The sequence below is a fragment of the Lampris incognitus genome, chromosome 13 (genome assembly GCF_029633865.1).
Source record: "Lampris incognitus isolate fLamInc1 chromosome 13, fLamInc1.hap2, whole genome shotgun sequence".
Classification (NCBI taxonomy): Eukaryota; Metazoa; Chordata; class Actinopteri; order Lampriformes; family Lampridae; genus Lampris; species Lampris incognitus.
In genome coordinates this window covers 20,174,561-20,189,394 of record NC_079223.1, presented here as the reverse complement: position 1 = coordinate 20,189,394, position 14,834 = coordinate 20,174,561, and the positions used below count along the sequence as shown (strand labels likewise).

Here is a 14,834-nt window from a genome sequence, read left to right as displayed (position 1 = left end):
CCACCCCCCCCCCACCCCACACACACACACACAACACACACAAACGCACACACACACACACGGAGCTAAAAACAGGTAGATGGGAGCACACCTTATGTTGTCTTAGGCTTTTGGGTTGCCACATCACCTGTAAGTTTTCAATGTTGGCCACATCAGTCATTTACCCCAAAGAATCACCACCACCACCACCACACACACACACACACACACACACACACACACACACACACACACACACGCATGTATGCCCACATGCACGCATGCACGCACGCTAAGAGTCAAAACCCTTTTACATCGTATTACTAGCAATGCTAAACTCTGTGTCACAAACCTCAAAGTTATTGTACATGCACACACACATAAACACAAAGCACTCACCCCTGTGGAACAACCAGCTGCTCTGATTCCAATTCCATCTAGTTTGTCTTAAGAAAAACTCAATTTCCCCATTGAATACTGCTTTCTATCTTTCCAGTATAACATACCCAAAAGCTGACAGGATAGGCCAGCACCCAGCTTCCATCCTACTCCTGATTTTACCTCTCTGAAACGAGTTCAGTTTGAATTTGACGTGCCGATAACCAGCGTGGGCAGATGCCCAGCTGCCCACGTGTGCCTGCTGCAGTCTTCTCTATGCATAGCTCTGGCACTAGCAGCCTAGCCAAGCATGTGTTTGAGCACTGGGTATGGCAGCCTGCATGGGAAACTGGATGTAAAAAGGCCCACAGCTATCACTGTCCTTTCTTCCTTCTCTCTCTGTCTGTCAGTGTTCTCTTGCCTGCAATGTAATCTCTATGTGAATGGACAACAAAAAAAGAAAGAAGGAAAGACAAGTCACACTACAGTCTGAGTTGCTTGTTTATTGGCCATGCCATTCAAGATGCCAGCTTTGATCAATGAATGAACACTGCACGGAATAATTGTTGTCCCTAGATTTTTTTTTTTTTTTTTTTTGCTGGATTCTGATCTATGCATTCCTCCACTGATTGGGTAAAACAGTGTATTGGATTGGTTTGTGCTGAGTTCATGTGAAGATTTTCATTGGGAAATGGTCGAGATTTGGTCCCGAGCATTCAGGTCTTCGCTATACTTCATGCCGTCCGGCAGTGGATCTCTTACTTCCTCTCCCTTCCTCTTACAATGCACTCCTTGGCAGAGATGCACTCTGGGATATTGATTTTGCTGGGGGACGTTGCATGCCAAGCATCTTGATATGACCCACACAAACCACCGTCATCGCATGAGCCCACCACCTCTGTGAAATTGAGCCTGAACTGGGTCTTTTGCCTGCAGTTGTTGTTTTCTGGTTGTCAGCTGTGAAAATGCAATTTTAAATGTTATTTTTATCTTGCCTTCTTCATTGCCCTCCTTCCTACCTTTTTTTCAATGGAAGGTAAGGGTGGATCTATGAAACCTGATAATAAACCTTATTTGTATCTTTCATGAAGCGTGTGTGTGTGTGTGTGCACGTGTGTGTGTGTGTGTGTGTGTTTGTGCGTGCACATGTGTATCAGTGTGTCTGTGTATTTATTGTTTTGTGTCATTTTGGTAATCCCTTGTGTTTCTCAGTTCTTTGTACTGTAATGTGGACAATTTCAGTTTGTCAGGTGAATGCATGTGACATTGTGTCAATATGTGCGATCAGGCAATTTTCCAAGCTTACTTACAATGGATTCTACAGCGACATCTGATGATGGCATTGGGGCTGATTATTTCTTAAAAGGATAGTATGTCAAAATTTGGAATTTTGTTTTTTTCCCTACCAAACAATTATTACAACATTGAGAAAACACGTATAATGATCACGTGTAAAAAAAAAAAAGGGGGGGGGGCAACAGTTGATTTCAGTCAGCTTTATTGATAAACCAATTTTTGCACTCCTAGCTCTTACAGTTAACTGATGGGAATTGGCTGTTGATAAGTCAGCTCGTCAAATTGTGATTTGCAAAACTTATTTTTAGTGAAAAGTGCTAACAATCTTAACTTAATGTTAAGGCTTGGTCAGGTTGGGTGTCCCTACAGACACAATTGGCCATTTCTGTGGGTCAGAAGCTGGATGTGGGTATGTGTCCTGGTCGCTGCACTAGTGCCTCCTCTGGTCAGTCGGTGCACCTGTTTGGTGTTTGGGGGGGAGGGGGAACTGGTGGGAATAGCGTGATCCTCCCATGCGCTACACCCCCCTGGCGAAACTCCTCACTGTCAGATAAAAAGAAGTGGCTGGCGACTCCATATGTATCGGAGGCATGTGGTAGTCTGCAGCCCTCCCCGGATAGGCAGAGGGGGTGGAGCAGCGACCAGGATGGCTTGAAAGAGTGGGGTAATTGGATGGGTACAACTGGGGAGAGAAAGAGGAGGGGGGGCCAAAAAGGGGGGGGCAGGTGAATTTAGTCAACTTTATCGATAAACCAATTTTTGCACTCCTAGCCCTGTTACAATTAACTGATGGGAATTGGCTGCTGATAGATCAGCTTGTCAAATTGTGAGTTGCAAAACTGATTTTTAGTGGAAAATTCTAATAATCTTAACTTAAATGTTAAGAAGTCCATCATGTCTCCCATGCAGATTGAAAGAGAAATAGTTCAATATTCGAAATGCTGCGGTATCCTTTTACCAGGTCTCTGTCATGCCCAGCAGTTTGATGCAAAACACTGTGGAGACTTCAACTTTAGGGCCTGGCCTGGGAGACGTGCCTTTGACCTGAACATCATCTGTTTGCTCCTTAGGTCAAAATACCGCCGGCCGAAGTTTTGTTCGAAAAATGATTTCTCATAATCTCCTTTATCTTCCTCTGTGTTTCAGCGTGCAAAAGCTTACTAAACAAAAAGTCGGATGGTGTGAAGGTAAGTCCTTTCAGATTCCATTATGATTTGAATTATTTTTTTTCTTACTTTCTTTTTCTCTCATTTTATCCTCTCTTTTTTATCTCTCGCTCTTGTAAAACTCAAAATGTTACAGTGAGGATGTAGAGAGGCAATGTGTACTTTTATTTGCAGTGCCTATGAATTATTCTCAAACAAGTTGAGTAGAGATAGGACTCCAAACAATGAACCATTGATACCTAGCAATTAAATCAGTAAATAAAGAGGAAAAATAATCCTCTCACTCGTAAATTAAGCAGGTGATCATTCTTAAAATTTCAGTTGGTTAGATAAATAAGCAAGGTGTACGTAATGAGGAAATGATGCCATTTCTCTCCACCACTCTTTTCTCTGAGCCACTGCAAACCGAGGCAGCAGTTTTTCGCTTTAGTCCACTGAGTGTCAGTGCATGCAGTGAAGTGCCATGATCAACAAGGGCCCGAAACAAAAGCAAACTCACCCCACGCTGTCTAAAACAGGACATCATATGAATGCGTCAGGCAAATAATGATAGTAGTATGGGTACGTCTCAAAACTCTCGACTATGTCTGTTAAAAATGGCTCCTGAGATTGCTTTTTACAACTGAAATAATTTTTCTTCTCACTGTCGCAAGCCCTCTCAGTGGTCCTATGTTTCCCATCTGTTTTTTTTTTTTGCTTTGTTTATTATTATTTTTTTTTTTTGTTTTTCCTATCTTCGTGGGACCTGACTGGCTACTTTAATTTTTGACGATTTTGATTCGTTCTTTTTTTTCCCCCGATGGCTCCCTGTTTTTCCTCCTTCTCCTCCTCCGTTGCTATCTGTTCAGAAAAGGAAGTCCAGCTCCAGTGTTTGTTTGATGGTGAGATCGACTCTGTCTTTATTTTCCTTTCATTTGTCCCCGCTCTCTTTCCGAGTCTGTTTTCCCCCGCCCCTCTCTTCCTCTCCTCTGTCTTTTGTCGTGTTGGGCTGAGATGCTAAAGAGGTCTGTGACAGTTGTTTTTGACTCGTCAGTTTTCTGTTGGATTTATCAGCTCCATCCAACATCTCTGCATCTGCCATGAGCACCACCACACCCATTTCCAGTCTTTATGATGTCTCTCACACATGCACAGATACACACACACACATGTGCGCACACACACATTTTTATGCACAGATGCATTTTCCTCCAATCTACTGAAATGCATTTACGTTCAGTTCTCTACCTCAGCATCCTGGCCAGGCCCATCTGCCTATGTGTTACATAAGCATTTTTTGGCATCTTCCTAAACTTCTCCAGATAGCTTTTATAAAACAGGATGATTCAGATTCACCGGGCTTTTTTTTACCTGCAAACACAGGACAATGACATAGACAGTGATTTTTGCACACCAACAGTCTATCCTCAGACCCACTTCCATCAGCACTTCCTATGTGGCCCATAGCATTAAGGCTTGGCCTGGCACAACAGAGCTAGGAAAATGCTAATCACTGTGATCACCAAAATCTTTTGTACCAGTTTCTTTTCCCTTGGGGTGAACACCATTTTTTTTCCCTCACCTGGTAAAATAAGAGGGCTGTCTTGGTTGTTTGTGGAGATTCTTGCATATTATAGTCAACTGTGGACGATGGAGTCATCGGGCATATGTCAGCCCGGTGTCACTCAATGAATGAACTAATAGAGCTACTATACATACAGTAGACTAATAGAGATACTATTCATACAGTAGACTAATAGAGATACTTATACATACAGTAGACTAAAGGAGATACTATACATACAGTAGACTGATGAAGATACTATATATGCAGTTGACTTATGGGGATACTATACATACAGTAGACTAATGGAGATACTATACATACAGTAGACTAATGAGATACTATACATGCAGTAGACTGATAGAGATACTATACATACAGTAGACTAATGAGATACTATACATACAGTAGACTAATGGAGATACTATACATACAGTAAACTAATAGCGATACTATACATACAATTGACTTGTGGCGATACTGTACATACAGTAGACTGATAGAAATACTACACATACTGTAGACTAATGGAGATACTATAAATACAGTTGACTGATAGTGATACTATACATACAGTAGACTGATGGAGGTCCTGTACATACAGTAGACTGATAAAAATACTATGGAGATACTGTGCATACAGTAGACGATGGATATACTATACATACAGTAGACTGATGGAGATACTATACATACAGTAGACTGATAGCGATACTATACATACAGTAGACTGATAGAAATACTGTAGACTATTGGAGATACTATACATAAAGTTGACTTATGGAGATACTTCTTTGGCAGTCCATCGAAATGATGTTGACTGTGATGCAGTTTAAGCTTGGCAAGCATGCCTGTGGACCCTCCGGCCCATTAGAGCGACAATATCGTCCACATTTATGAATGGTGTTTGAGTCGGTCTGTTATGTCTTGCATGGTGGGCCTTATCATAGGCTTCGTGTCTCTTTTGTTCAACAGCTGTTCTCGATTGCCTTACTGTGGAGCGCCGTCGCTGTCTGTCCAGGGCCACTGTCTCCCAGCTGGAGTCATCTATGCCGCAGATCTTCATGTGGCGCTTGAGCACATCTTTTAAGTGCAGCTTCTGGCCTCCCTGCTTACTTTATCCCTGGCACAGCTCCCTGTAGAAAACCTCTTTTGATAGGCGGTTGTCTGGCATTCTCCTCATGTGACCGGCCCATCTGAGCTGGGAGGCTGTTATTAGGGCTTCAACACTGACAGTACCAGCACGTCTCAATACTTCCACGTTGGGTACCTTGTCTTCCCATCTGATTCGCAGCAGCTTTCGCAGATGATGAAGCTGTATGCTGGTGAGCTTCTTGATGTGCTTGTGATACAGGGTCATGCATTCAGTGGAGTATAGTAGAGACGGGACAACAGCTGTGTTATAGACCTAGATCTTTGTTGTCAGCCTGATGTCATGGTGGGACCAAAGTCGTTTGTGGAGGGCACCAAAGGCTTTTGTGGCCGCTTGGATTCTTCTGTCGACTTCTAAGTCAGAGGGGTTTGTATCTGTCACAGCACTGCCCAGATAGGTAAAGCACTTAGTGGTCTTCAGAGTTGCTCCATTAACCAAAATACTGGGCTGACCTTCTTCAGGGCTTTTCTGAGGGGGAGGCTGGTACACAAGCTCTGTTTTGGAGATGTTGATCTTCAGTCCGAAGAGGGTAGCTGCTGAAGAGAAGCGGTCTACTATTTCTTGCATTTCTCTGGGATCATTAGCAACCAGAGCTGAGTCATCTGCATAGAGAAGCTCTCGAACACAGAGTTCTCTGTTTTTGGTAGACGCCTTGAGTGTCGGAAGATTGTAGAGGGTTCTGTCTGTTCGGGTCCTGATGTACAAGCCACCTCTCAAGTTGGCTGACATTGTTTCTATGACTGCAGTGAGATATAATGTGAATAGGGTCGGTGCAAGCACACATCAGTGCTTCACTCCATGCTTGATGTTGAAAGTATCGCTGACGTACATGATGGAGATACTATACATACAGTAGACTGATAGAGATACTATACCTACAGTAGACTGATAAGAATACTATATATACAGTAGACTGATAGAGATACTATACATACAGTAGACTAATAGAGATACTATACATACAGTAGACCTATGGAGATACTATACATACAGTAGATGGATAGATATACTATACATACAGTCGCCTGATAGAGACGCTATACATACAGTAGACTTATGGGGATACTATATGTACCCCAGACTGATAGAGATATCATACATACAGTAGACTGATAGAGATACTATACATCCAGTAGACTGATAGAGATACTGTATGTACAGTAGACTTATGGAGATACTATACATATACAGTACACTGATGGAGATACTCTACATACAGTAGACTAAAAGAGATATTATACATATAGTAGACTGATAGAGAAACAGGCTTGTGGCTGGTGGGCTGATGGTTTTAACTTCCTGGACTAACTGGACTAATTTTCCTGAAGCGTGGTCAATGGGTTTCTTGTAGCTTGCTCTAAGTGGCTTTTTATCAATTTTTCCCTTGAGCAAGGTATTCAGATTCTGCCCCCCCCCCCCCCGGTAGAGCTGTTAAATAATCAGCAGTAGAAAACAATGGCGTAAAACGGTAGAAAGAAATGCTCTGAAAGTCTGTTCTAGATGAATAAATATTATATTTAAAGGTGAGTAGATCGTTCTTGGAAACCTGTGCCCAATTTAGCTTCAAATTGTCATTGAGCATGGCATACGAGATGATCTGTATTTTAATTGTCTCTGGTCCTGTAACACAGCTGTTTTAGCTAAATTACATGTAGTATGTGCTGGATGCAGAGTGATTCGATGGGTAGAACCTGCCTATGAAATATTCCCTGTCCGTCTTCAGATTTCATCATTCCTTCAAGTACAGCTACGTTTTCTCATGGAAATTTTGCACAAATCAAGAAAAGGTTAAAGCAGATAGAATTTAAGGCAAAACAACAACAAAAAAAATCAACAAAAACACCATTTTAGTTTCGACTGACCTATTGACCTCTGTCACAGTTAGTTCTTAAATAATTAATTGATTAATCAGTTATAATTTTGGTAATTGATGGAGCATTTTAGACATTTACCAGGATAAAAAAAAAAAGCAGACATTTGCTGGTTACAGCTTCACAAATGCTAAGATTTTCTTGTCTTACTGTGAGTCAGATCATTATAAAGGGAATACTTCAGGGTTTTTGGGTGCTGGCCAGGCTAAACAGTTTTCACACATCACTCGCTATGGGAAATTGAGATAGGCGTTTTGTTATATATATTTTTTTTACATTTTGTAAACTAAAGGATTAATCAATTAATTGAAATAATAATCAATAAATTCATAGACAGTGACAAACCATAGTTGCAGCCCTAAGCAAAATAAGGGAGACGAGATTCTTCTGTTGAGTCATTGTGTTGAATTCACCCTTTGCGAAGTAGCTGCACAGGTTATGGCAACCCAACTCTCTCTACAAATCTCTTGTCGGTCTCGTTTTGAACTTTTAAAGATGCAACAGAGCGAAAGACACATCATATGGTCATGCAGACATGCGTGTACTGCTCTTATCCAGAAAAGACCCATCCTTCTTGTCAAGGCCTTTCGCTGCATGCACAGACTCGGACAGTTAAACACTAGCTAGGCATCCTAAACTTCTTTTTTTTTTTTGTCTTTCTTAACTCAAGAGTCTAAATGTATTCTGGCTGTGTGGTTGGCTGAACAGACAGTCAGAATTTATTCCACAACGTGGTTCTGCTTGAGATACAGGCTTAATTCAAATGGTGGTCTTCTCTTTTCTTTTCTTTTTTAAGCTGGGGCAGTGTTTGAATTTCAGTCTTGAAATATGTACAGTAGAGATTCCTTAGTTTAAGGAACATTTTTACGAATGAAACGTCACTGTAACCAGTAAATTTTCTCTTTTCATTGTGATCCTTCCTATCCCCTCTAATGCACCTGTGGTTTATACTGGTCAGGTGTGCAGAGGTATACTTTTAATGGCGTTAAAAAAAACCACATCCTGCAACATTTGTTTGTGTTTTGAGAAAAGATATATGCATATATAAAGGACTCATCTGGCATTTTCTGACTAATTCCACAAGTGCATACACCCTGATCTGAGAGGTCTTAAGAAGACCATCTCATTAACGCTGCTAGTTCTGTCTTCAATGTAAGATTCCCACAGGACGACCGCCGGACATGACCTAGCTGGTTCCTGTGCAGAAGTAGAAGTCATTGTGTGTTGTTGTGTTTCTTTGCCCCAGCCGCAGGCAAACAACAGTAAAAACAGTGTAGTAAGCAGCAGCAGCACCAAAGACAGCAGCATATCATCTACAGCACCAATGGTACTTCATCTCTACTTGTTTTTTCTCATCTTTTGTTTTTTTCCCCCACATTTTTTCTCTTCAGTTCAGTTGTGCCTCTTTCTCCTGCTCCCCTCCCTTCCCCTCCCATCTGTTTGTCGCATTCCCTCCTTAGTAACTGCCCCCGTTGTGTTCTGCCTCCGTCTCTTTCACTCTCACTCTCTCTCTCTCTTGCTCTCTCTCTCTCGTTCTCGCTCTCTCTCTCGCTCTCTCTCTCTCTCTCTCTCTCGTCCACTCGTCCACTCGTCCTCTGCTTCGACGGCTTCTTTTTGAACGCAGTGTGATGTCGAGGATAGTGTTGATGGCTTTAGAAGTGAATGACTGGTTTGTGCCCATGACCCTACCTGCTGGCCTATGTTTTACACAGCCCCCTTATACACAAACGCTTACATTACACACACACACACACACACACACACACACACACACACACACACACACACACACACACACACAAAGTTTACAACACTGACAAGTTGACAAATGACTTTCATTCACTCCAATCAAGTTCTACTCCGACTCTCCATGGCCACTCTAGTGAGTGTGTGCGAGTGTGTGTGTGTATGTGTGTGTGTGTGTGTGTGTGTGTTTATATCACTGTATTACCTAAACATTTGGGATTTTTTTTGGGGGGGGGGCCCTTTGGTCTCTTGAAGTTGTGACATGACCAGCTTGACCAGTGACCATGACCACCGTCACATTCAAAGACAGCCTCTTATAAATTGGCCTTGGAACATTTTAAATGTAAATAAAACCACTTCTGGGTAAACCAGAGGCCAGCGTGGGTCAGGAACAGAGAGGTTTTAATGATGCTGAAGATGCAGCCCCCCTGCGTGCCCGTTTTTAAGTGGATGTGCGGCTCATGTCCTCAGCATGGTAACATTCAAGCAGGTCTTGCCTCGGGGTTGAGCGGCGGCAGCAGACACCATATCGAGAACACTTCAGCTTATCCTTCGTGACGCCGAACCTCCGCTCTCACCACGTCGAGCAGTGGTACAGTCCATCTCATGGCTATTTGCATTTATAGCCAAAGGATGACAAGGGCCAACCAACATCAGTGACAGCTTCACTGGTCAAGTCCAAGTCATTAACAGATTGCTCCTCATTTTACTGTTTAGATACAGTGACCGGCAAGTCCAGTCTCAGAGGAAATGTTTATTATGGCAGCTGGCGAAATTTACTTAGATGAAACCCACAGTCATGTAAATAATTCAAATTACTGTATCAAAATGGCGATCTTGCTGGTTGCAACAGCCAAGGACAGATTTGTATTTGCACTATGATTGCACTTTTAAAAATCTGTTTCTTTTTCATTTGAAGTCAAGCCTCAGATGGTGCCACCAATTGCATTCAACAGTCCTAATATATCCAGATTTCTCAAATGTGCTCAGTGTGAGTGCAGGGCTTAAGTCAAGTCAGAATCCAATGGGACAAAATCAGTTGGAATAAATGAGCTGCAAGAAAGTACTTTCACTGGTTGTTTATGTAATCTCTCAGCTTATTCTCATTCCCTCCTAATTTCATATTTTTCAGAGGGGCTGCATTTTCCTGTTGGCGCTACAGTAACTGTCTCACATGTTCAGTGCTAACAGGGTGTGGGCCAATGGTGGGCTGAATGCGTTGCACTACCAGGCTTAAGCATTTTGTGTTAGATGAGTGGATGGGGATTCTGAAAGTACTTGAAGATCCCAAGAAGGGTTTTGTCTGAGCAATTGGGCAGCACAAGGATTTAAGATGAGGGGGAGGGGGGATATCATCCCCGCCATCACCACCAACATTACAGTCATGTGCGTGTGTGCGCACACACACACTCACACACACACAAACAAACACACATATAAATTATCCCAGGACCAAGGTCAAGGTGTTTTTTGTGGGTTTTTTATGCATTTGAATGGCCCCTGGTGGTAGTTGTCTCTACTGATAATGCATTACACCACATTGTAATTGCGCCACACCACTTGGGGGAAATGGGGAAAGACAGCCTTACAACGCGCCCCCATTCACTCCCCGAGTCATCCTCTTCATCACACAGATCCTCCGCAGCCTCTGTACCGGAGCTTCTGTGCTTCGCCTATGCGCATGTTTGTGTGCATCTGTGTGTGTGCGTGTGTGTATGTGTGTGTGTGTCTGTGTGTGTGTGTGTGTGTGTGTGTGTGTGTGTGTGTGTGTGTGTGTGTGTGTGTGTGTGTGTGTGTGTGTGTGTGTGTGTGTGTGTGTGTGTGTGTGACGTCATGGAATATGTAGGTGGTCTTGGCCTTTGGCATCTCCTCCTGGTGCCCTTTCCCTGCTCCCTTTTCCCCTCCCTGCATGGTAAAGTGTCTCCTACCTCCCCCCCCCAGGAAGCCCAGACTACTGTTGTGCACAACCCAGCTGACGGCACCAAGGTAAGCTGCACCCTCTCCCACCACTGACCCCCAGCTGCTACTAATGCCCAATGGGAGTGGTTTTCTCGAAATACATCGCTGTCTAAAGAAATTTGACGATGACCAATTTATGCTGCATTCTGCGCCATATGAGAGTTCTCCTCCCAGGGCATCAGATGGGATTTTGCAGCCCTTTTCCCCCGAAATTTAAAGCAGATCAACGCCGCTGCTTTTTATAATGGGGACAGTTGAGTTTGTTATTTATTTACTTTGCCAGTCTTAAGCAGCATCATCATGACCAATTTCACAGCGATATATAGTGAGAAAATCCTACATGTAGCATCTCCTCGGTAAGCACAGGCACACTGAAATACTAAACTCTTTCTCTGCTTCACTGAAACAGACTGCTATTCTAATGCCGCCTTGCTTTCTGCAGCAGGTTTGGTTAGCCTCCTCCTATCTTGTGCAAGACTAGCACCATAGACATATTGCAAGCTTTTGTGCAAATGCTGAAACACAGTTTTGTCCACATTGGCACTACTTAGTCTCACTAATCCTTCTCTGGAAGAGCATTTTCACACATCCACACGCTCAGCAAATCAGTAGCATTTGGGCTTTCTGTCTTGGAAAGCAATTACATGTTCATGTACTCTACACTACATACTCTCTGCACTCATAGACTTTACTCACAACAAATGGAGGTTCCCTTTACTGCTGTCCCGGCTGGTTTGTGTGCGACGTTTGTGTTCCTGTGAGGGAGATGCCCGCCTGTCCGTCTGTCTGTCAGAATGTCAGTGTGTCCATATCAGTGAAGTCTGCAAAGCTGCCCCACACCCCCACCTCCCCATCTCGCCTCCACCCACCACCACCACCACATTTACACGCCTAATTTTCTTTGTCTTGCTATTTCTCTCTCTCTCTCTCTCTCTCTCTCTCTCTCTCTCTCTCTCTCTCTCTCTCTCTCTCTCTCTCTCTCTCTCTCTCTCTCTCTCTCTCTCTCTCTCTCTCTCTCTCTCTCACCTGTTTCTCTTTCTTCCTCCGCTTTCTCTGGCTTTTTTTCCTTGTCCCTTTCTCTTGGCAGGGCTCCACAGAGAGCTGTAACAACACAGAAGAGGAGGAGATGAAAGGTAGGAAAGGTACTAGTCCAACTTTCACCTACTCTGCATGCTTTCTTCACCTCACTTTGTCCATATACCCAAATGCAGTCAGCTAGCTAGCTCCGTCAAAGCTCCAGATTAGCGATGGAATAAAGCTTGCCCAGGAGATTCCCTGTCATTCCTTATTGCAGATAGTGCATTCCCTGACAGTGGGGGTTCCCTGGGAGAAGCCATGGTCATGATCAGTTTGGTAGCTTGACCAGAAAGGGCTTGGATCAAACATAAATAGCCAATGAGTCTCCCAGAGTCATAATAGGCAGATGATTTGGCCTATGAGTATCCAGGGCAAGACATAGGTGAAATAAGAACATAGTAACACCACACAGCCGTAGAGTGAATGTCACTGACCTGCCATCATGCAGAACAGTTTTTTGCATTTGTTTTGGGTGATGTTGCAAGTGACCTTGAGGTCACTTTCTGTACAGAGTCAAGTTTAGGTTATGTTGTGTAAAAGTTGAGGGGAAGGTCTAAGGGGTCTGAAAACAATATTTTCTGACTAGAGCTAGAATTTTATGTCAAGAAATTTTTGACTTACTGAACACACAGCACGCTGGACATCAGAGGCCTTCGTCCACTTGTTTACATCCGAATCCCCAAAGGCTTAAATAGGCTCTATTGGGGTTAGAGAGTTGGCAGCAGTTATCTCACTATTTGTGTCTGAGTGTGACAGAGATTTTGTGTGTGTGTGCGTGCGTGCGTGCATGCGTGCGTCAGTCACCCTGTGTCTGTGTTTAATTTTTTTAACTCTATTTTAGCCCAGAGATGAGCTGAAGGGTTTTATGTATAGATGACCAAGACAAGAGTAGAAGTGCAGAAATAATTTATTATTGTTTCTCTTGCATTAACTTAGACTAGTGTTACTCTTTACATGCGGCTCGTGAGACTTTGTTTTGCGCCTCATATAGATCCACTGATAACAATAAGAACATAGCTATAACTTACTTCTATAGGTTCCGTTTGTGTCCTGTTTTAGCACATTGAAATGAATTATCCCGCAGACGGCAGCATACTGAAGATACGTCAAAGAACGTAGGCTACGTAACAGCATGGGATCATGGGTAGACGTATAGCCTATGTGTGTAGTTTTGTATTTGTGAAATGTTTTGCAAGTTTAGCACGTAAGGTTATATCAAATGTTGTCTCGACCTCCACCCCTCTCAAAATGGACAGATTTATTATTAGAAAAACGCGGAACGAGAAAAGTGATTCTTCATTAGCTGATGGCGACGGAGTTAGAAACAGGCCTAGATAGAAACAGAAAATATAACAGAGAAAAATACTTTTTTCATCTCTATTGTTAGCCAATATATACATTTTTGTGAACTTTTTTTTCATGTTGATAATGCTTATGTATAATTGCATATGTACATGCATACATAAGATGGGTTCCACTCCCAGCCTTACAAACTCACAAACAAGTATTATATATTTTGATAATGCAATGTAATTATTAATTGAGAATAAAATGAGATGTAAGGATGGAAAGCATGGTCCTATATTTTTTTTAAACATACACAACGATGGTAAATATCTTGAGAGTGATGATAAAAAAAATTACCCGAGTTATAGCTGCAATCTCTGTGGCTCTTTGAGGAATGGTCTTACTCATAAGTGGCTCTCCTAAGAAAATTAGTGAGTACCCATGGTGTAGACCATCACCACAATATGCCATAGTAGTTTTTAGCGCTCTTTCTCTCTCTCTCTCTGTCTCTCTCTTGCTTGCTCGCTCTCTTTCTCTCTTGTTCTCTCTCTCATGCTCTGTCACAATGTCTTCGTTAAGCAATGCTCAGGATGTATGTCATGCGTCCTGAGAAAAGGAGAATCAATTCAATAGATGGAGTAATTGAATAATAGTGGCAGGTTGGGGGGGGGGTCCGTGGTCATACTGCATCTTTTTTTGTTTTTGAGAAGGAAGTGGGGATACAAAAGTAAAAAAAATGTGCTGTATTATCACCACTTTGTGATGCTGACATGTGAAAGCTGGTGGCCGTCGACTTTCTCTCCCTGTCCATATAAACCAATCAGCAGTAATTTCCACAGTCAGCAAAAAATATTCAAACAGTTGTGAAAACTTTTAACGATCAGAGTTCATGGAAATTGCTGGTTGCTGCTGTCATGAACAGTCAGTCGCTGCAGAAGATGAAACTCTTGCTGATTGGTTGGCGTACAAAAGGACAGTTGACAGCATATGTGTTTTTCAGAAAAGTATAACTTTAGAAAGTGCTGCACTCGGCTATTATATATATATATATATATATATATATATATATATACATACACACACACACACACACACACACATTAAAACGTTTCCTGTATCCATGTTGATATATATATATATATATATATATATATATATATACATCGTGTGTGTGTGTGTTTGTTTGTGTATGTATGTATGTATGTATGTATGTATGTATGTATGTATGTATGTATGTATGTATGTATGTATGTATATGTATATATATAGTTTTCATTATCTTGACCCCCTCTATTATCTTTCATGTAGGTAATTTGTCCCTCACTCAAGTTACACATATGCACTGCAGGAACATAAGTGAGACAAGAGGCATGTTGGAC

At 42.3% G+C, this 14,834-nt stretch overlaps 1 pseudogene; it reads left to right on the top strand.

Moving 5' to 3' along the window:
- The window catches only part of LOC130123179 (calcium/calmodulin-dependent protein kinase type II subunit gamma-like), a 96,258-nt pseudogene that overhangs the window by 73,915 nt on the left and 7,509 nt on the right, over window positions 1–14,834 (top strand).